General features: G+C 37.8%; 1 long non-coding RNA gene across 6 annotated transcripts in view; it reads right to left on the minus strand.

Moving 5' to 3' along the window:
- Positions 1-336: 336 nt before the first annotated feature.
- LOC119541483 overlaps positions 337-22,829 on the minus strand; it is a 107,391-nt gene continuing 84,898 nt past the window's right edge. For 3 of the 6 annotated variants that reach the window (XR_005218290.1, XR_005218286.1, XR_005218291.1), the window contains 2 exons: positions 17,889-18,201; positions 337-3,056 (listed from right to left, as the gene is read on the minus strand). This is a non-coding gene — a long non-coding RNA (uncharacterized LOC119541483). Of the gene's footprint in view, positions 3,057-17,888; positions 18,205-21,505; positions 21,920-22,829 lie in introns of all 6 variants that reach the window. The other 3 variants (XR_005218288.1, XR_005218287.1, XR_005218289.1) reach the window with 3 other exon arrangements.

Consider the following 22,829-nt stretch of genomic DNA (forward strand, 5'->3'; position numbering starts at 1 on the left):
TCTTGTCCAATCTTTCCTGATGTTCTTGTGAACCAGGATTCTTAGCATGGAAGAAATGAGAAACAGATGTAAAATAGAGGAAATTAAATTTAAAAAGTGTTCCTAAATTTGAACTGGAAGTATCAGTATGAAATAATAATATATTTTATCTTAAAAATATATAAATGTATATATTTACATATATATACATACATAGTGTGCATATATGTGTACGTGTGTATGTACACATTAGCATCCCTAAAAACAGATAATGGCCTCCAAATACCACTTCCACTCAAAGACTTGGGGCAAGAAAATTACAAAATGAGCCTAGAGAACCTTGTCATATCAGGCCATGTCAGCAAGACTCAAGAGGTTCCTATTTCTCTTCACCATGGATAAGACAGTTTGAGCATTAATAATTATAAAAACTGTAAGAAGTTTAATATCAAATATATAAAAATCCATGGATACATCATGATACTTCCAAATTAAGAAAAAAAAAAAACTACTTGGTCACCATTGGTGCATAAAGGTAAAAACTCAACTCAAGCCTTTATCCTGGCTTTCCTATACGAACTGAACTATCTCTATAGTAATAAAGGGAAGTTTCATTTTATAAAAGTCTTCCAGCTAATAAGTGAAGAAGGAACCATAGAAATTAGAATACCAATCTTTTGCAACCCTTAATGAATTAATGGTTCATTAATTGAGTATCAATTATTGCTGACACCATAAAAAGAGAAATGAGAACAACTTTATGTGCCTCCTGAAGGCAAAATGCAATACCAGTTCTGAAGCAGTCAGGGAAAAACAAATCTAACCTGAACCAAGTCCATGTATCCAGCTACCAACTTGCAAGAAATACACAAAACAGAGAACCCAGTTCATCTACACTGCACAGAAGCAAAGAGTACAGCCCAGGACTTGGGAAACATGACTAAACAAACAATCCAGATTTTTCAACAAGTAAATTGAAAAAAAATTAATTAGATAGAGATAGAACCTATAATTTAGAAGAGATTCATGAAAAATTATTTTATACAGTATTATCTGAGCCAGAGGAACCCGCCTCATCTTTTTGGGGAGCAATATGCTCTTAGAATGATAATTTAGCAAAGAACTGCAGGATGTAATTGCCTGGACTTTCCCACCTGAATCCTCTGTGAGGATTCTGCTCCTGCTTCCTTTAACCTGGAGTATCCATGTTCTTAAACTTCCTTGCAAAAGCTCTAGCAACTCAGCCTTTGTGACTGCAGAGGATTCCTTCAAAAAGGGAGCTGGCATCAGCAAGGTCCCCATGCCATCTGAGCGGTGGGAACTTAAGGGCAGTGGGTGGTGTTCATGTCAGGACAGATGGGGATTCTTTGTAAGCCTCACGGTGTCTCCATGTGCCAAGAACTGGGCGACAGGGACTTGCCAAATGTCCTGAGGTGGAGAAGCAGGCACAAGGTCCAGCAGGGTTGCCCAGCCTGCCTCTCTCAGAAAAATGTACCAGAGCCCAGAATCCTTTCCCAAGGTCTCCCAAACATGAGTCCATATTTATAAAGTATTTATATGAGAGGAATTTCTTTTTAAAGATCACATTTTTAAAATATTGGTTCTATTTCCAGAGTTTCCAATGACAGCCTTGAGAGGACATAAAACCTGTGCTCACTGTAATTAGAGTTTACAGAAAACATGAAGAACATTGGATTGTCCTGAGGCTGACTTTAGAGAATCACAGTAAGATGCTGCCAGGATTGCCTTGTCAATAGCATTGTTTCAAGGCATTTTCATCATCATCATCACCATCATCATCATCATTTCTATTCTCTTAGCATCAACTATATGCTACATCCACATATGGTATTCCTTGGACTATATATTCTTAGCACAGTGTTTCTACCTCCACAACTTTGGGGGAAAGGTATTGTGGACTTCAAGTGAATGAGAGTAAAATTATAAGTGTTACTTTCAATCCATCCCAATTTAAAAATTAACATATATTGTTCTTAAGCTGCAGCACCACAGTGCTTACAAATTACTTGGAACCTATTAATACACTGTATTTCAATTACTGTTCACCTGTCTGTCACTTGCCTCCATGATTCTGCAGCTCTGCGAGACCAGGGACTATGTCTATCTAACACACTTGTACACTCAGCACCTAGCACATAGCAGGGGCTCAACTCCTATTTGTCACCCAAATGAGTAAATAAATGAGCAAATACAACTCACAACAGATCACCATTTGCCAGGACCTGATGGCCGGTCACTCTACTAGAAATAGCCCATGTATTGTCTCATTTAATCCTCAAAGAACCCCTACAAGGAAGATATCATTGTTCCTTTTCTACAGATAAAGAAATTGGGGCTCAGAGACCCTATGGGACTGACCCAAGGTCACAAGGTGAGGAAATGGTGAGTTAGGAATCCAACCCCGGTCTGAGGGATTCCAGAATTCTTGGTCTTTCTGGGGTCCCAGCCTACCGCCTCTGGGCATTACGACCTCTCCCTAATGGTGAAGACAGGCTAGTGGACAGATCCAACCTTTGCAGAATGGAGAAGGTAAGATCAGTTGGTACCTCAGAGCCACATACCAGAGTAAGGGCATTGTCCCCTCAAGCAGAGCTGCCAACTCTTGGCCATCACTAGTCTGATTTTAAGAAAAAGTTAAAACGTGCTCACATTCACACACATTTGCCTTTGTGTGGCTTTGGGCTGTGTTCTTTATTTTGTTCTAAATAGACCTTTTTCTCTCTCTTTCAGTCACATTTCTGAAAAACAGAACGTTGTGTTCTGTATCAAATCTCAACACAGCTGCACATAAAACAGAAGTGTATCTCAAAGATTCTTATTTAAAAAGATATATAAATGCAAGATTCTAGCAAGTCTAAATATTTCTTCATTGTTTCCTCAGGTCAGGAGAAACAGTTTATTCATCTCTTTCTCTTTCTTCTAGGGCTGTTGAATATAGTAACTCGTTCCATCTTTCCCTCATAACTTTTCTGGAATCCCAAATTGCCCATGGATCCTTCTTCAACTGTCTGTTCTTCATGGGAGACATCAAAGTTAGATTTGGTTCTGTCCTTTTCCTAGGGCAGGGAAAAAAAAAAAAAAAAAAAGCTTGGGCATTTATCATTTGCATTTGGCAGAACTGGACTATTACTCTTAGGAGAAAATAAATTTAAGGAAAGGAACAGTCATCTAGTTCTTTATTAGTAAATTGGTGAGTTTTTTTTTTTTTGAAGCAACTTGCTTTTTTTACTAATTATTAATGTTTCTCAGATATTTTTGGTTCAAGATGGTGTCTTTTGGTCTATAAAGACAGACATGATATCATAATCAAATCCAGAGTTCATGACTCCCAAAAGTGAGTAAATTATTTGGCATGTACACAGAAACTAACCAAACAGGTACCCTGAAAGATGAAAAAATAATCCTTTTTTCTAAAACCATATTTTTTCTAAAGCCTATAAATTATATATCATATATGTTCTGATATCTATTCCAAAGTAGACAAAAAGGGGAAAGGACCAATATGTTACCAAATACGGGCCTCTTATCTTCTCAACAAACTATCATCACTAACTGGTAATCATATTATTTACTAATCATTACACTTGTACAGTTGACAAAGGATCCCCTATGCTGTTTGTATATTCTGTCATTGTTCTTCTTTCTTTCATAACCTTCCTCAAGAATAAGGAATAACAAAATCACCCTCATACACACACACACACACACACACAAATATATTTTTTAAATATAGCAAAAAGTTAATGATCCTCATTTGCTCTGTCAGCTCCTTTAGACTAGAACTATATATTATCTCTATTTTGCAAAATACTTTGCCAGACACACTGGGGAATTGAAAAGATAGTAGTTGATGGTGATTAGGATGCATCTTGAGTTCGTTCACGAGGGACATTTGCTGAAGATTAAAAATAAATTCACAACTAATTGACTGCCAGCCATAAGCTATACTACTGGGACTTTGAAACTAACAACTGGAAAGAAAATGCCTGAGCAGTTCTTGCCAAGGACCAAGCCAAAGATTAAAAACAACCTCCCTATTTAATTTGCCTACTACACAACTAATCAAATGAATGGTAACTTCGGTATTTCTGTAACTCCCTAAAGGGCCCACTTCAGGAAATGAACCCTTAGTTGCAAATGCTATAGCTCATCTCCCTAAGCTGTCCCTTTCAAGCAGTCAGTTAACAAATATTTATTGAGTGCTAACTATTTGCCTGGCACCTGTAGACTCTTTATCTGGGGAGGCAGCCATAATTGAAGCCCATATGACTCCTTTCTTTGTGGCATTGGCCCTAGCAGGGGAGAAATATAGTAAGAGACTTAAATGACAGAGAAAGAGAGTACATTCATTGCCAGAGATACCTCTGTTTCTTATTTTCACTTCTTTCTCACACTTACCTAAGTTGAAGGCAGATGTTTTTATACTACTATATCTCATGATTGACAGACCATCCAAGAAACCTTAGTGATTGTCTTCCCCAGTGCAACATGACCCACAACAGGACAAGGACAGTCAATTACTGACTCATGTGGATGATCAATGCACGAACTACCGAGAGGACACAATTTTTTTCTCTCTGAGGGTTTTAATTCCACCTCAGAACAGGAGGAAACCTTTCCAGAATAGTCTACTATGACAGCTTTTTCTCTCTTCTCTTCACCATCCATCTTTCTACCTCCCTATCCTACTCCCCAGACCTTCTCTTAACCTTTCTTTCCTTTGACCTCTTATCTGTTGTCTTGATAACTGATAATGGTTGTGCGATAGTTATTAATATTCACCAATATCTCCTTTACTTTTGGTTAGACAGGGGATTACATCTCCATACTCCCCTAAAGTTGGATGTGACTGTGTGACCAGTTCTGGCCAATGGAATGTGGCTTTTCATGGCTTATGCTCAACCCCCCAGCACTTTCTCATCCCCTGCTGTGGAAAACCCTGAAGCTTGGTGATGAGAGGGCAGCATCATAAGATAAAGCAGTTTCCCTAAGATAAAGCCTAGTCCCTGTGTGAAAATAATGAGCAAAATTCCCCCTCACACCATGAGTAGAAATAAACCTGAAATTTGGGAGTTTTTTCCATAGCATAACCTGAACTTTGCTGAAACATTTTTTTTTCAATATGCTAAATATGGTACGGAAAAGTTTGGGGGAATCTTTGTCAAAAGAATATGCAACTGGAAAGTGGGGGTCCAATCCTGTTACTTTCTTGTAGATCATTACTGTTATTATTATTAGTATCAACCTATTTATTATTATAGAACATGTGTGACTTTAGGCAAGATACTGAACTTTTGTTTGCATCTTTAAAATAAAGGGAAAATAGCATTCTTTCCTTTTAGATTAATATCCAGTAGTAGAAACATCCAAGTACTCTGTGTTCTCAGGACGGAAAGAGCATTCCAGGCAAAGTGTTTAGTGGAAAAGACACTAGCTATGGCTCTCATAAATTGTGTACACTTGAGCAAAAGCCACTTTCCTGAGCTTTTTTCTCCTCATATGTCAGTTGTTCCTGTGAACAAGGCATGGTCCCTGTCCCTACAGTACAACCAGCAGGGGACAAGAATTGTAAACTGTAAATATTATGATTGTTAATTGAATAATACAAATGTATTAACAACCATAAAGGGATCCCATTGGACCATATGGCTAAAGGACTAATGGGGAGAAAGTGATCAGGGTAGCTGATAATTAAGCTGAGTTTGGAAGAATCTCTAAAACCAGGATAATAATATTTACCTTGAGGCCGTAGAATTTTTTTTTAAAGTAAAATTCCTGCCGCATAGTTGGTTCTCAATAGATGCTAGTTATTAAACAGTGTCATAGAAATCTGTGCTTCCATAATCAAAAGCACAAAGTACCAAAAGGGCAAAAAACCTGCAGTTTCTACCACCTATTAATAAATGTTTTACTACTATTGTTGTCTCTATCAATATTAAAACTTTGCACTGAGCTGTTTCATAACTGTATTTTTATGTTTCCCCTGAAATGTCTCAATTCAACCACTGGGGAAGCCCCTGTCTTCCTGCCTGCCTTGTTTTGGTTTTGTTTCATGTACCTTTCCTGGCAACAGGATAGTTTGGTGACCGGTTACCATAGGAGCCTGCCTGCTCTGAAAGGCAGTTAAGTGTTACAGGGAAATCAGCAAGCTACAGGAAAGGAAAGACTGAAAGTCTCTTGCCCAGAGTATGAGTCAACAGGTAAACCCGAGTCACTCTATTCCAAATTACTTCTAAGTGGGTTCAGAACTGGGATGCAAATGGCAGCTTAAATGTTTTATTGCTTCGGTATATATCGGTGTTCTAACAAACCAGTTTTACCTTTATTTTCAAGATTATAAACAGTTTAAATAAGTCTTTTTTAATTTTACCATCATATTTTATTTGATGACTAACTTTCTTTTACTGCTTCACAAATGAACTTCATGGAATTTTCAGCTTAGTTCCCATTACATGTGAGTCAAAAAGAATTGTGAAACTGTGCTTGATGATGATAACTGAAAAATGACCTCTAGAACAGGACTGAAAACATAGACCTGCTTGGTAGTGGAAAGAAATAGGGAGGAATATATTGAAGATCAGTATCTGTGAACAAGAATGAGACTAAGAGGGTGGGTCTGTAGAAAGAAAAAAAAAAGTTATCCATAAAAGTGCAATCCAGGGCTGAATTTAAGCCAACATGTATCTCAATTGCTCTGCTGTTTGCTAAAAAAGAAGCACTATTACATGGGCAAAAACAGTCCTGCACTTTAATTCAATGGAAAGAATCAGAAAGTTCTCCAGAACAGGTTTGGAATTAGTGGAAAATCATGTCCTGGTGCAAAAGAAATAGCTGCTGTAGATAAATAACCATTTATAGCTTTTTATCTTGGTTAAGCTGGTATCCTCCAGTCTGTAAAAGATAACAGGATTGTTGTGGAGACTTTTTAAGAAAACACTCCTAGGAAATCCATCTCCCAAGCATTCCACAGGAGTTTGAAGGCATTCTGTCAATATCTTGGAAATAGCATCTCTGATAAGCAGACAGTTAGCCCTGAGTAACATCTTCCACTGCTGAATTACATTATCCCCTGCTATAGCAAGCAGGGCTTGAAAACAAGATGTCCTTGCAGAGAATTTCTGATTTTCCAGCACTGAAATCTCAATATTTGCTTTAGAGAAATGCAGAAGTGGGGCATCAAAAGCAATTTAACACTTAATGGGGAAAGTGCAGAACCACTGGAACAACAGAGCTGATAAAGTATTAGATTATAAACCTTTACATTGTGAAATAGTCTCAAGACAGGTAGCCTGGAAGTCAAATACTAAAATCATTCACTGAGATTCCCAAAATTTGAGTTTATGCCATTACTAACCACTGTATCCCCCAAAAGAAGAGTTTCAAGGGTTCTACCCACTCTCAGCTTTGGTTATTGCAAAACTGAAATTTAAAAAAAAAAAGAAATTTGGGAAAACTGCCTAAGGTAATATTTCATAATGCAAAAGGCTTTCCGTTCTTCTGTTATCACTATTCTATTAAGAATGAGTAAAATGACTCTTGCATGGAATCTGTTCACCTTGGAGATTCCCCAGCAAAGAATTTATGAGCTCTTCTCCACATTCAGTAGGATCCTACACGTGCTAATAAATGAAGACATTGTGAACCCTGAGGCACACAACCGAAGACAAGCCTGGTGTGGATGGGGAGATTTTAAGATCAAGTATAATGACTTAAACAGGCAGAATCTAAAGGTCCCATGCCTGCACTCACTTGATAAATAGCCACATGCAAACTGTCAGCCCCGGGACTCAGTTGTTTCCCAGTATCGGCCCACTCTGTGCAGTTTGCTCTGAATCACTGTTTCAAAAAAACTCCAATGATTCACTCTCTTCTAATCTTAGTAGAAAGCATTTCCACACTAGAGTGGACTTTATTCTCCTTCCACTCTCAGTCAGCATGTAGTGAGGGAAAGGATCAGGAGACGGCTCAGTGGTCCCTTCTCTGCTACTGATCACCTCTAAGACCTTGCACAGGTCACTTCTCCAGGTGGGCCTGCCTGCCTTCATCTTCAGAGCGCGGGGGCTGAGCGGCAAGATTTCTAAAGCCCGTTCCAACTTGAAGATTCTGTGATAATATAGAGCTGTTCCCAGGTGCCTGGCAAAACTCCTAGTTTCTGTCTCTGTTGTTTCCCAATGTACATTTAAATTATGGGTCCCGCCAAAAAATTTCAAAAAACAAGGCTCCTTACCCAGGGTTAATTGCAAGTTGTAAATGGGGGAAGGGGAGAGCCCACACAAAGAGGAGTTGCAAACCCAGAGATTGCTACCAGGATTAGAATCAGCTTTTTTGTTTTGCCAAAATTCCTCTCTGAGGTCACACAGGCCAATCCTCTTAATAAAAGGGTCAGGTTCTGAAATCGTCACACCCAGGCTAACAATGGTGGGAATTTCAAGACATTGTTAAGTTGTTCTCACATGGAATTGAAGTTTTATATCTAATCCAATGCTACTAGCCTCTCTTGCTAAAGAGCAAACCAAAAACAAACTTCTGGCCAGGAAAAAAAAAAAAAGAAAAGTGTTTATTTAAACCTAAGAAGCATCTGTTGCTTGCCCTCATTATAACCAGTCATGGGGCCAAAGAGTTTCATAAGCCCCAAGTCCCTTTACCCTAGACATCCTATCCCAAGTACTTTGATACGCATCCCATTTCTCACCCTAACTATAACATTTTCTTTAAATCGTAAAAGGATTTTTATTTTATAACTTTGTTTTTGAAATTATTTTTGATTTTATTTTGCTCTTCTTTTCTATTATTTGTAACCTATATACATTTTTTTTTCAGAACTCAAAACTTTTCATTGCCTTTTGAATATTTTTAGGGGCTCTGAGCACTATTTGTAAAGTGCCCCATGAGTTGAAATCTCCACGATTAGCTGTGTTCAATATTTATTTGAAAAGAGACCAAAAGCTTCATATTACGGATCAATACAGGCAATCTAAAGGCTGTACCCCAGAAAATGGGCCACTTGGTAAGAGACACAATCAGTGAAACCTCCCGCCCCCCGTCTTCCCAGGTACCACACACAGCAGCCACATTCAATGAACACAAACTTCTGGAGCCTCCATAGTCAATACAAGTTGGGTTCTAATTTGAGTTGGAGACCCTAACCTCCTGGATAACCAAATTTAGGAGAGGAAACAGCAGTAAATGATCCTTTCCCTTCAGGATATCATTTGAAGACCATCGCATGTGGCCTAGGAGGACTTTATACCTTCCTTGATGTTAGCTCTTCCTGTCTCATAATAGCCTGACCTTTGAAATGAGCTTTGCTCCACATGATGTGCCTCTATCAAAATGGTGCTTCTGGTTCCAGGAATGGGAGTTTTCAGGCAAAGTAACCTGGTAACAGGGAAAGCAGGGAGTCTAAACCAGAAACTTTGTCCTGTACCTGATACTGGGAAAATAATCAGTCTGCTAGAACAGAAATCTTCTGTATTCCGACACCTGGTATGTAATCTAGAAAACACTCTAATTGTTCTCATTTTTTCCATGACAAAATACAAGCTGTTGCCTCAAGAGGAAAAAATCTCCCCCAGCCTTTACCCAGATAATCTTAATTACAGGGTCAAGGATCCTTTTAGCATAGTTGCTCTTTTACCCCACATAATTGTCAACATCAAGAATGCATTTCAACACGGCTGTCCTTGAAAGTTTCAAAGCAAAAGCCCCTTGTGCCTTCATCAAATGGACTAAGCCTATAAACTCCCCTTGAAAATTGAAATGATAAACCTGTTCAAGAGTATGCAGTTTAGAATAATATGTATGAGAAATTGCTTAAAATGCCTTTGCCCTCTAGTGAATGCTGCAGAGTCCCAAATCTCCCATGGCCAAGGCTTGGTTAGCAATTAAACATGCCTTACAGTGCTCAGAGGACCTTCACTGGGGAAACGGATCTTCCTTTCCTAATCCTAAAGCAGCACACATGCCTGACAGTGGAACAGAATATGTAAAATCCATAGTTTACTGGAATATCTAAAACATGTTCTCCATACCAGACAGGACATCTCTATGAAATGACATTTGCATGATAGAGAATAAAATGCCCTCCATAGCCACATTCATTCAATTCCTACTAATATCTGCCTTCTTCCTTTACCCAAGAAGAAGGGAAATGCTGGAAATGGTATTGGGAAATGGCATTGCTGGCTCATACAGCTCTTCTCCTTTTATAAATAAAGCATGCTGGCTACAATGAAGGGAGAGATATCTGAGAAGAAACTAAACACATTTTGGTTATTTCCATTTCTTCTGCCTACCCTTGAGATGAAAAATCACTGTAAATATATCTGTATTTCAAAAGTATGCTGCCTGGCCTTATTCTAAGTTATGTATTATTCCATTGGAGAAAATCATAGAAATTTCTATAGTTTAGAGGTGACCCATCCAATCTTCCTTCTTTACAGTGATGGGTCTTTATTTCATTGGAAACTAGAACCAGGTAAAGCAGTACCTCTCACCCTGATTTAATAGCAAATGGATAGCAGTCTTCATATCTGTTTTATAAGTTGTTTTTCAAAGCCTTCTACTCTTTCATTCTTGTGTGGGTGTTGCTGACTGTGTGATATATTAACTGCACCACCTCTTTTCTACTAACTGTGTGTTGAATTAGACAAAATTCCTGGCAAAAGCAAAACATTTTGGTCAGAGTATTACAATTTTCAAGTAGGATATGACACAAAATAGTTAAGAATATTCCCCAAGGAGAGGCCTGTGTTGGAAAAAAATTGAGTTTGGTGGCTTATTAGGATTTTTATTGAATTTTAAGAACTTTCTGATTTGTTTTTCTCTTAGATATGGTCTACCCATTGATCTTTGAAAGCATGTTATGTAGTCTGTAACCAAATCCCTCATAATTAACATTTTTGACAGAGTTTAATTTTTAAATGGACTTAGTAGATTACCACTGGGACTTTTTAAACCTGTTAGGTATTTCATATCCTTACTATTATGAAAATTTTAGTTATTTGCTCGGACTTCTGGTTAGAACTATGTATAGAAATTCCTAGTTTTAATTAATATATTTTCCTCACTATTTAAGAAATTGAGGTTCAAGGATATGAAATATCTTGTAGTGCTGCTATTCAGTGGCAGGATCCCTATCTTTAAGCCAAGAATTCTTTCCACCAGGTGGTGATACTTAGATATATTTTAGTAACTTGTGCAAATTTGGTAAGAACTTTAGAAAAAATCTAAAAGTCTTTGAGTACGGTTATTCCTTCTAATGTGGTGTTTGACAACCCTGAAATTAATCATCAGTTCATTTATTCAACAGATATTACTGAACAATTCTATATACAAGAGATTCTAAAAGTCTAAGGGAGAAAAAGAGCACAAAGAACATGAATTATGCTCCTGCCCTCAAAAAGATTACAGTCTGGTCATATACTCCTCCTAGTTCGTCTTTTAAGTAAAAAGGGCAAAAATGGGTTTTGCTCTCAGCTTCCTCAGTCTCTTCTCCACATTCTCACCCTATCTTATGATTTAAATTCTCAGCTCTTCAAGGGTCATTCCTAGATGTATATCCTTGATTCTAATCCCTCTCCTCTTGCCAGAATCACCTTGAAATTTATTAAATATGCAGAACCTTAGCCCCTCCTGAGACCTAATTAATCAAAAATTTCAAGGATAGGGCCTTAGTGTATTCCAAATTTGCATTGGAATTTAGGAATTTAGATGCACACTCCTGTTGTTTTTTTAAATTTCTTTTCAGAGGCTTAATCATACAGCACAATCTTTATTTTTTCTAGATTTGTCTTCTGCATCAGATTGTTAAAGGCAAGAAATTCGGCTTCTTTATTTTTTTATCCTTTTTATAACTAGTCTACTAATTCTAATGTTCATTTACATGCAAGATGGGTCTCATTTTAACCAGAAAGACAAATACATATGCAGTAAATAAATATACAGGAAACTTTTAAAAGATATATGAAGGTGGAAACAATCCAACTGGCCAACAACAGATGAATGGTATATACATACAAAGGAATACTATCCAGTCATGAAAAGAAATGAAGTTCTTGCTTGTGCTGCAACATTAAAGCATTATGTTCAGTGAAATAAGCCAAATGCAAAAGGACAAATATTTTTGGTTCCACTTACATAAAATACCTAAAATACGCAAATCAATAGAGTCAGAAAGTAGATTAGAGGTTACCAGGGACCAGGCAAAGGGGGAAATGAGGAATGATTGCTTAATAGGTACAGAGTTTCTATCTGGAGTCATGAAAAAGTCTCAGTAATGGATGGTGTTGATGGCAGCACAACATTGTGATTGTAATTGGTTCCACTGAAATTTACACTTTAGAATGGTTAAGATGGGAAATTTGTTGTTCTATATAAGCAAAATAAAAGAAGAAAAACAACAACAAAAAAGTAACTACAAGAGCTGCTAATTAATTCAAATATAGTTCCTTTGATGTGAAATGCATCCTGTTTATGTGTTGGCCTTAAGGATTAGTTTAAATAACTGTTTTGTTTTGATTTGATTATATAAGTAATGAATATATACTCAACATAGAAATTTTGGAAGATAAAGAAGTGTAAGGAAGAAACAACAAAAATATGTACCTGCAATTGCCTATTCTCTTTTCTTGCACTACATTTGGGTTTCTTTCTCCTGTCATGCCACTAACTCTGCTCTAGTTAAGGTCACCAGCAGGCACTTTTAGTTCCTAAAATCAAGAGACAAATAGTACTCACTTTCTCTATTCTCTTTCCAGCTTCTGAATACTGATGGCCTCTCCTTTGTTCTTGAAACACTGCTACTTGATGTCCACTTAAATGTTCCACAAATATTACTGGCTCATGCTCAAAAGTGAGTCCATCATTATAGCCACAAATGTGCATCTCCTGCTTTGACTGCTCTCTCTCTGGGTGGCACTACCATCTGCCCAGTTCCCAAAACAAAAACACAATTGTCAACCTTAACTCAGCCTTTGGCTTCTTCTGCCTACCTTATCCAATTAATTACCAACTGCATAATTGTTATTAATTATTATCCAATTAATTACCCACAATTTCAAAACAAATTACTCTAAAAATGAAATATTTTTTCATAACTCATTTGGCAGCAAACCCTCCTCTGAAATGATCTTCATGAATCTCATTTACTGTGAATATTCCTGTTTTACTGTGGAATTTTGTATTGATTACTATCCAGACCTTATAGAGGGTACTGTATAATATATTTTATATGCATCATATTACCTTCTTAGAAATATCCAAAAGATTCTGAAATCCAAAATTATCTGCTCCTAACAAGTCCTAGGTATAGTACACTTGTATCTCCTAAACAGCTTTCAAGCTTTCTAATCCTCTCCATCCTCCTTAGATAAGGCAATCATATTCTCTCTCTCTCTCAAAATTGTTATTGTGACAACATATATATGTCCCATGCAACTATCATCTCTTGCTTCCTGGATTGCAGCAACAGCTCCCCAAATGTCCCCTCCTGTCCTCATTCTTGCCTCTTTCAATCTATTTTCCACCCTGAAACTAAAGTTATCATCATTTAAAAAAAAAAAAAGGCAAATCTGAGTATACTTCTCTATGACCCAAAAAGTCCATTGATGTCATATTTTTCATCAAGGATAAGGTCCAAATTCAGAACATGGCCAAGACAGCCTGTGTGACCTGACCCCTGTCTGACTCTCCAAGCTAATTTCTCACCACTTCCTACACCTAACAGTCATCCCAAATGCTTTCTAGTTCTTCCAAGCCCCTACTCCCTTTTTATGTTGATTAAATATTTGTTGAATGAATAAACAAAGTATGGCATTTACTTTCTGAGCTATTAAGCAAGAATTGAGAGGTACTGTCTCAGAGCAGACACCTGGTTTTTCCTAATTCTTCTCCTTCTGATGTAAGGTATGGGAGGTGGAGGCAGCCATGGCTATACACAACAGAGCTAGCTAATAAAAATAATGGTTTGAACAGGAGCAACCTCAATGTTATTTCTAGAAACACATCCTCATGGCATTTCAAAAGTATTTCCTGGCATTTAAGCCACTTTCTAGAGGTTGACATTTAACATTACCAGTAGTTGCACCTCTAGTTAATAGTATTAAACATCTACTATGCGTATAACATGTTATGTATGCTGTATCCATTATTTCTAATCCTTGTAATAAATATATAAGGTAGGTTTTATATTGCTTTAAGGATGAGGATATTAAGCTCATAGAGGTTAACCGACTTTCTCTAAGGTCTCAGAGTCAACAAATGGCAGAATGGGACCTTAAATCCAGAATTCATCATCCACAAAACCTTTCTACTCCTACACTTTGTCTTTTGGCTCATTGAAAATTGGTCACACTACTAGGCAACCCTGAAGCCATATATCATGAGTGAAAGAGAAAAGAAACTAGTGAGGGAAGAAACGAGATGACAGAGAGACAGGAAGAAGAAAAAGCATAGAACTTATAAGCTGTTTGATTATGAATGTATCTGACTAGATTGTAAATTCCAACAAGGAAGGGTCTAATTCTTTTACTTCTTTCTCTCTTAGGACAGGGCTGGGAACAGAGTGAGTGCTTAATAATTACGAATTGGCCCCATATTAATAAGATGTTGACTGAATGTCTCCAAAATTATTTACTGCCTACTTTTCCCACCCTTAAGATAGGGTGTAGTAGAGGTCAGGACAAGTTGTGGTGGTATAGTGAGGCTTATCAACAGGAAGAATGTTAATGCCTATAAAATCTTATCATTAAACACTCTGACCTAAGATAATATTTGAAAAAGTGCTGATTGCCTGTTAACTAAAGTCCTGTGTTTGACTTCTAATGAAACTGATGAAAAACAACATGGATTCATATCAATGAGCTGTTTAGATGCAAGTTCTCATAGTCACAAACATTTATAAAGGCAATGGGGAGACGCTATGTGTGGGCACATCCAAACATCTAGATGTATCCATTTGACGTACATGCACCATAAAATGATGATTATTGTTTGTTTGCTTTAAAAGTCCAAACAATGATCTTCTGTGGAAAAAAAGAAAAAAAAAAAAAAAGCCGTCTTGATTACTGCAACAATTGTGTCATCCTTGACTAAACACTCTCAAAGAAGCATTGTAAGCTTCTGTGCAGATAAACATGTGTCTGAGTTCTGGTTCTTGTTTGGAAAGCTACCAACATCCACCTCTGTGAGAATAAACCTCTTGCTCTTTCAGAAAGTCTGTGAGGGCAGAAGGCCCCTGTTCTGAGTGTGTATTCATATGTTTGTCTATGTTGCTTTTTAGCGGTAGAATAAGATGAGTCCCAAGAAAATTCAAAACTAAAGAAGAAGTCATGTGAATAAAGAAGAAAATTATGAAATTTGGAGAAGTTGTAGGGGAGTCAAGTCTCTGTGTTAAGCTGTTGCCTGTGATGTGCTTATACTAGAATTTTTGTAGAACAGTGGAAATAGAAGGAACTCCCCAATTTTCCCATGGTCAGTGGAAATTAGAATACTTTTTACCTTAGCCAAGAGACAGTGGCAGGATCCAAAAAAAGACATCATAAATTCTCACAGCTGGAAGATATGTTACAGGCAATTTGTCCAGTAGTTTTTAAATCTGGTTGCCATCAGAAACACCTGGGAAGCTTTAAAAAATTGGAAATTTGGGCTCCACTCCACATACTTAGATTTTTCCATGAGTAGGAATTGGGAATGTGCACTATCAAGTTACCCAGATGATTCTGAAGCAGTCAGCCTACTGTTTTGTCAAGTTAACACTTAGGAACTCTGATCTAGTCTAACCTTTTCATTTTATAGATGAGGAAACTGGGGCCTATAGATGTTAAATGCCAGTTTTGAACATAATCATGCATCACATTTCCTTTTGGAAACACCACTACAATGACAATAAAATGTTTTTTTCAAAAGGTATAAATAAATAAGGATATAGATGGGGCACTGTCATTAAAATTTTGGAATCTGGAAATCAGATGGAAAAGTGCTAATTGAGCAGAGTAGAGAAAGTTGAAGCCAGAAGGGAGAATTTTCTTGATTAGAATAGGAGAAAGCAAGTGCATTCATCATATATGCTTTTCTGCCACAAAAACCCTGCTCAAGAATTGAGGTACCAGGTACCTGAAGGCAGTGGGTAAGGGATAAGACTAAAAGCAGGTAGATTGCTTGAAAGTATCTATAAGGAGCAGCAAGATCTCCAGAACATTTCTCCTGCCCTAATAAGCCATTTGTTTCCTACTCCCTAATTCAGGTAGAAGGCTCAAGGTTAAGTCTCTGGAAAATTGAACCCAAGGCTCTGAACACAGGAATACCAACCACAGCTGAAAGCAGGCACTAGGAACCATGCGCTAGGAACCATACTGAAAACAGGAGGATTATGTGAAAGTCTAGATCCTCAATAGTAGACTCTCCGCCCCCTCAACTAATAAGTTACCAAGCAGGGAAGTGGACTCATCTCTGGAGAAACAGACCAGGCCAATAGAAAAGAACAGATACTGGCATTTAGGGTTTACCCAATAATACTGATGAATTCCAACTCAATCACCTTATGGTCAAGTCTATGACCAGTTGGCAAATTCTGCCTATAAAAACAGAGCTTCCAATAAGCTAAAACATACCTCATTTTAAAATATGAAATAGGATTACCAGATACTTAATGAAAATTTCTAACATAAAAAACACCAAAAACAAAAAGGGAATGCAGAGAAAATACTGAAAATAAAAAGAGCACAGAAAACTTCAAAAAGTATAATTATAATTAGCATCCTCAAAGAAATATTTAATCCATAATTTGGACTAGAAAACTATAAAAGAGGCAGAATCAAAATACAAGACAGCTCTTGAAAATTAAAAATGATAGAAATAAAAAATAACAGAAATATTAGAATATAATTTTAGCAAAATTCCTAAAAAGCTTAACAGAAAGTTTAAAAAGATGAAAAATGGAGGAAATAGGAAAAAAAAGAAATCATATTGCTTAAGGAGAGCCAACATTTAACTAGTAGGAGTTTCAGGAAGTGAGCACAGAGAAAATGTAGAGAGAAAATTATTAGTGCAATCATAGAGGAGAATTTTAAAGAGCTAAAGACATGAATTTTCTGATAAAATCAAGTGCCCAGCACAGTGAATGAAAAAGACACATACAGATGTATACTATAATAAAATTTTAGACTTCTATGAAAAAGAAAAAATACTGTTTTTCACAGAAAAAAAGGAAAAGTCATCTAAGGATCAAACTTAAAATGGCATCAGATTTTTCAACAACACTGGAAGTTAGAAGATAATGGTGCAATGCCATCAAAATTAAGGGGAATGTTACTTCTAATCCAGAATTTTATGCCCAGCCATACTATCAATCGAGGGAAGTTTAAAGACATTATCAGACTGTAGAGTCACAAAATGTTAACTTCTGATATGCTCTTTCTGAAAAAGAATCAGGAGAATATGCTTGACCAAAATAAGGGAGTAAATGCAAAAAAATGGAAAGCAAAGAATCACAGGAAAGAAGCAAAATGAATTCCAGGGATGATGGTGAAGGGATGTCCCATGAGGATGAATTCATGGCAGGCCTAGAGAGCACCAAACCCCCCACCCCACCCCCCATTGAAATAAAGTAGTGAGGGCTCCAAGGATGGGGGCATGGGGGAGGAAGCTTCTAGAGAAAACTTAAGACTTGAAGTTTACCGATGTGTTAGAAAGTACTGAGAGGTGATTTAGAGTCCAAGAGTTTGGGGATTACTGTGTGATAGGTATGCAAAAAACTAAGCAAATGAAAGCAAGAAAATGTAATAAAAACAAGCTTTTTTTCTCCTTCTCTCTTACAAAGATCCTGTGGAGAAGAAAGTAGAGGATCACTATTCAAAGGGAGTTTGGGTTATATTTTCTCACCACTCAACTCAGATTATTGCACAAGAAAGTGGGAGAAGGGTGAGCGATGTCCTCTAGATCTGCAACGACATGAGGTTCCTTCTTGTTCTGTGAGAGAAGAAAGAGCACTTCATCCATGTGCCTCAACAGGCGCAGCAGCCGTGCTACGGCTCAGGTGCATGTCATTTTTATGCCTCAGAGAAACACCCGTGAACCTCTCCCGGAGGGCAGTCCTGGCTCATACCTGGAACGACCCGTTTACAGGCTTCACATTCACCAATCACAAAAAGGATGGCCAGAAATTCGGAAGATGGGCTGGCAGGGACAAAGTACCTCTCCAATCTACTAATAACAAAACAAAAAAGAGAATTAAAAGCTGTAACATCTTTTTGTTTCAGACATGGTTTAGAATCTGTATTAATTTCCTAGAGCAGTCAGAAAAAAAATCACAAACTCAGTGGCTTGAAACAACAGAAATGTATTCTTGCACAGTTCTGGAAGCCAGAAGTCTGACATCAAGGAGGCAGGGCTCTTGGGGAGAGTCCAGTCTTTGTCTCTTCCATTTTCTGGTGGTACCAGGTGTCCCCTGCCTTGTGACTGCATAACTCCACTCTCTGCCTTTGACTTCACAGGGCCTTCCCCTCTTCTCTCTGTGCCTTTTTCTCTTCGATCTCTTATAAGTCACCTGTTATAGGCTTTAGAGCCCACCCAGATAATCCAGGATGATCTCATCTTGATAGCTTTAATTTAATTACAACTGCAAAGACCCTTTTCCCAAATAAGGTCACATTCATGGGTCCTGGGGTTAGGATGTGGCTGTATCTTTTGGGGGCTACTATTCAAACCACTAGAAGTCAAACTGATGAATCACACTGAAGTTGCATCTGTCAGCTCTAAATTGAATGCCTGTAAACGTCACATCCCTTATGAGACAGTTTGGTGACTAAAAGTTCATTATAAAGTGGCATTTGCATGAGGAGACCAAGACTTCATAGAGGAAATTGTTCCAGGAACACCTATCTGAGATATTAGGTATATGAGCAAAATGCATTACCCCAATGTGAGTATGGATGCTAGTTTCTTATCAACATAGCTTTGCAAAATAAAAAGCTTTATTATCCCCATTAGGTCCCTGGTGGAGATTAAATAACAGGACCAATAAAAAAGCAATGAACGTTCTCACTGTCAGACATGCACATGGAGAGGGTGAAGAACTAGCCCCATTAGTTTGTTGTGTACCCAGAGAACCTGCCTTTCCTCTGACATCCTCACAGGTTAACTGGGCTGGCTGCTCATTTAAACAGGGTAGCAATAACTCTGAGGACCCAACTAGTCAAATATATCCCATTTGATTATGAGTGAAAATATAGAGCTTCCATTAAAAAAAAGAAAGGGAGAAAAATAAAAAGCCTGTTTTGAAGGTAGAAGAAGGAAATCTGAATTCTGCCCAATAGTTGATGCTGACATTTAATACTGTCAAGAATATTAAATTGTCTCACCCAGACAGACTGCTTTTTAAGCCATATATTACAAATAGGTAAACTAGGCACTCCCTGATATGCTGTTTTTGCGCCAGTTGGGGAATTCAGTGATTCTAAAATATTCTAGGCATGTTGTCTATTTCACTGTCCCCGCAGAATCTTCTGATTGAGGAAGCCCAGGAATACAAGCATGAAAGGAAGATTTTATTTTTAGTTCTTGCCTTTGGCAAAAGTTCTCTGCTTAAAGGGAGAGAATTTATTCTGAAACACCGGCGATTTCTCTCCTGCCACAAAAAGAAATAAAAATAGCAAGAGCCCTGTAAATTATCATTCCTGTGTGTCAGGATGTCTAGTTGTGGAGCCAATCGTTAACTGAGAGCTGTTGCAAAGTCCTCTGCAGGCAAGAGTCACTTGCCTATTTCCTAACACTAAAATGACAACTGAGGAAGAAGTGAACAAGCCTTTGGGCAAAATTATATATATATATAATTTTTTTTTTTTTTTTTGCATGAACAGGTACACATTTCAGAAAAGGCCAGAGAAGACACAGATTTCAACATTATCACACAGCTCTCTTCCACTAGCAAAATTCTTAATGTCAAAAAGTAGTCACAAGCCTCTCATACATTTCCTAAAGGATATCAGAATCATGTGGGTAAGTGTTTGGGCATCTTTCTCCTCACTCTCCTAAACCGCCTTGCCTGTGAGCCTGCTGAAACAGGCTGAGCATGGGTAAGGACCGGTGATTTAGCTGCAGCCACCCTAACTCCATAGTTTGATGTAACTGACCTACAGCAGGATGTCTTAGTTTCCAAGCTGCTAAGATAAATACCATACAATGGGTCAGCTTACTAACAGGAATTTATTGGCTCCTGGTTTCAGAGACTAGAAGGCTTGTTTCCTTCCGGAGTTAGTAGTGTTCTGGCAGCCTGGAAATCCTTGGGATTCCTTGACTTTCCCATCCTACATTCTCTCCTTTCTCTTCCTGGTTCCCACTGACTGCCAGCTTCCTGCTCTCTGCTCCTCCCTGTAGCTTTCTCTACACAGTAGAAAGCCTCCAGTAATAGGATTAAGACCCATCGGGATTTAATTGGCCACACCTTAACTAAAAATAACATCTTCAAGAAATTCCATTTACAGTGGGTTCACACACCCACACGAATGCATTAGATGAAGAACTTGTTTTTTTCTGGAGTATATAATGCAATCTGCCACACGGGAGAAATTTAAGGAGCTCAACACAGTGGAACTCAGCATCCCCAATTTTTTCTTTAGTCTGGTCCTAACTGTTCTCTTATATAGTAGGCTTAATTCCAAGATGGACCCCAAGATTTCCTACCCTTATGCCTAGGACTGTGGATTCCCATGATTATGTTACTTTACATGCCAAAGGGATTTTGCAGATGCATTTAAGGTTTTTAATCAGTTATCTTAAAATAGTTTATTCAAGTGGGCTTATTCTAATCACATGAGCTCTTTAAAAGCAGAGAGTTTTGTCCAGCTAGTAGCAGAAGAGGAAGACAGAGAGATTTGAAAAGTGATGGGCATTTGATGCAGGGGGAATTCCGCATTGCCGAGTTGAGGCTAAAAGCAGCCTTCTAGGAGCTGAGAGCAGTTCCCAGATAACAGCCAGCAAGGAAATGGAGATCTCAGTCCTACAACCCATAGATCTGAGTTCTGCCAACAACCAGTATAAGCCTGGAAGCATCTTCTTCCCCAGGCTGGCCAGCACTTTGATTTAAGCCCAGGTTTGCATCTGACCTATAGAACTGTGAGCTAGTAAATGAGTATTATTCTAAATCACTACATTTGTGGTAATTTGTTATGCAACAGAAAACTAATACACCCTGTGCCTGAATGACTATCCCTGTAGCCTGTCTAGTAACTCAGATCCTAGGTCTTCCTCTTACCAGATCTTCCTGCCTCTTAACCAAAATTTCCAGCCCAGTGACTGGGTTCCTGTAACCCCCTCAAAAGGTTCCCCTGATATTAAAGGTCTATTGGCCTAGATTCCTGATTTCCTCATCTTCTAACCTATACATTCTGGAGTATTCCTGATAACTGGGCTCCCTTGCCTCCTCATGCTGAATATGTGACTACATCCAATACCTATTATTTACATAAATGTATTAAAAGAGCACAGACTTTGAAACTTTACCACTTACCAGTTATGTGACATTGGGAAAATCATTAAACCTTGTGAGGCTCATTTTTCACATCATAAAACGGAGACAATAACATTCACTTTGTGAGATCTTCCGTGCTTCAATCACAATGTATGTAAACTATGTAGTAGCTTATTATCACCATTGCCACTTTTGGTTTAAAGCCACAGAACAAAATAGTATTTTCTTCCTATTGAAATGGACCTCCTCCTGGAGCTTTCAGCTGTATCTGTTTCCCCAGTTTCTGCTTTGATGAGTGGCTCTAGGCCCAGGTCCCCAAACTTCCAGTTGGCGGAGCAGTTGCTGTTAACCTCACCCGTGCCCTTATCCCAGTGCAGGACACCTCCTTTCATTCGCTTATGCATTCATCCATCAAATCAACAGTTTGGAGGGATCTTCAACATGCCAGGGACTCTGCAAGGCACAAGGACTTAACAGTGAACCAAACAGGCAAAATCTCAAAGCTTACACTCTAGTGCGAGCCTAGCATGCTGGAATCATTCCACAAAAGTGTGAATTCATTGCAATTTTGAAGTTAACACAGGACCTCAAGAGTCAATGATAACAAATACCATTGCCCTTAAAATGTAAGGAAATGTAATCAACATTATTCTTGCATCAAAGAGCAGTAACCAAGAACAAATGAATGTCATCATTGCAAGGTGTTGACAATTGGATGGTTCAAGGGGAAAAAATACAATCAATGCAAACTAGAGTCTATAGTTAATGGTAACATTGTAAGATGCTCCCATTAATTGTAAAAAAGGCAATATAACAAAGCTAAATGTCTACAAGAGGGGGATATAAGGGAGTGATATGGGATTCTTGGTGGTGGTGGTGTTGCCTGACCTTTTCATTGTATTTTATTTTATTTTTATTTTTCTTCTATCTTTTACATGTTTTGGGTGTTCTTTCATACTTTTATTTTTATTCTTATTTTCATTTTTATTTCTTGGAGTAATGAAATGTTCAAAAAATTGTTTGTGGTGATGAATACACAACTATATGATGATACTGTGAACAACTGTACACTTTAGATGATTGTACGGTATGTGAATATGTCTCAATAAAATTGCACTAAAAAATTAAAAAAAAATAAAAGAGCAGCAACCATTGCCTCTCACATTGGATAACTGAGATTTAATACTTTTTTGCAAGAGAAAAGAACAAAGGCAGTAACCTTTATGTGGTAATGAAATACTCATACTTCAGTAAGTTAAATGGAAAATAATCCCTTAGTTTCAGAGATTTGGGTAATTACTCTGTAAAGAGAAAAAGCAGGAATACTGTAGAAATACATGAACAATCTGCTAGTTGGATCTCA

This window comes from Choloepus didactylus, chromosome 8 (assembly GCF_015220235.1).
Source record: "Choloepus didactylus isolate mChoDid1 chromosome 8, mChoDid1.pri, whole genome shotgun sequence".
NCBI lineage: Eukaryota > Metazoa > Chordata > Mammalia > Pilosa > Megalonychidae > Choloepus > Choloepus didactylus.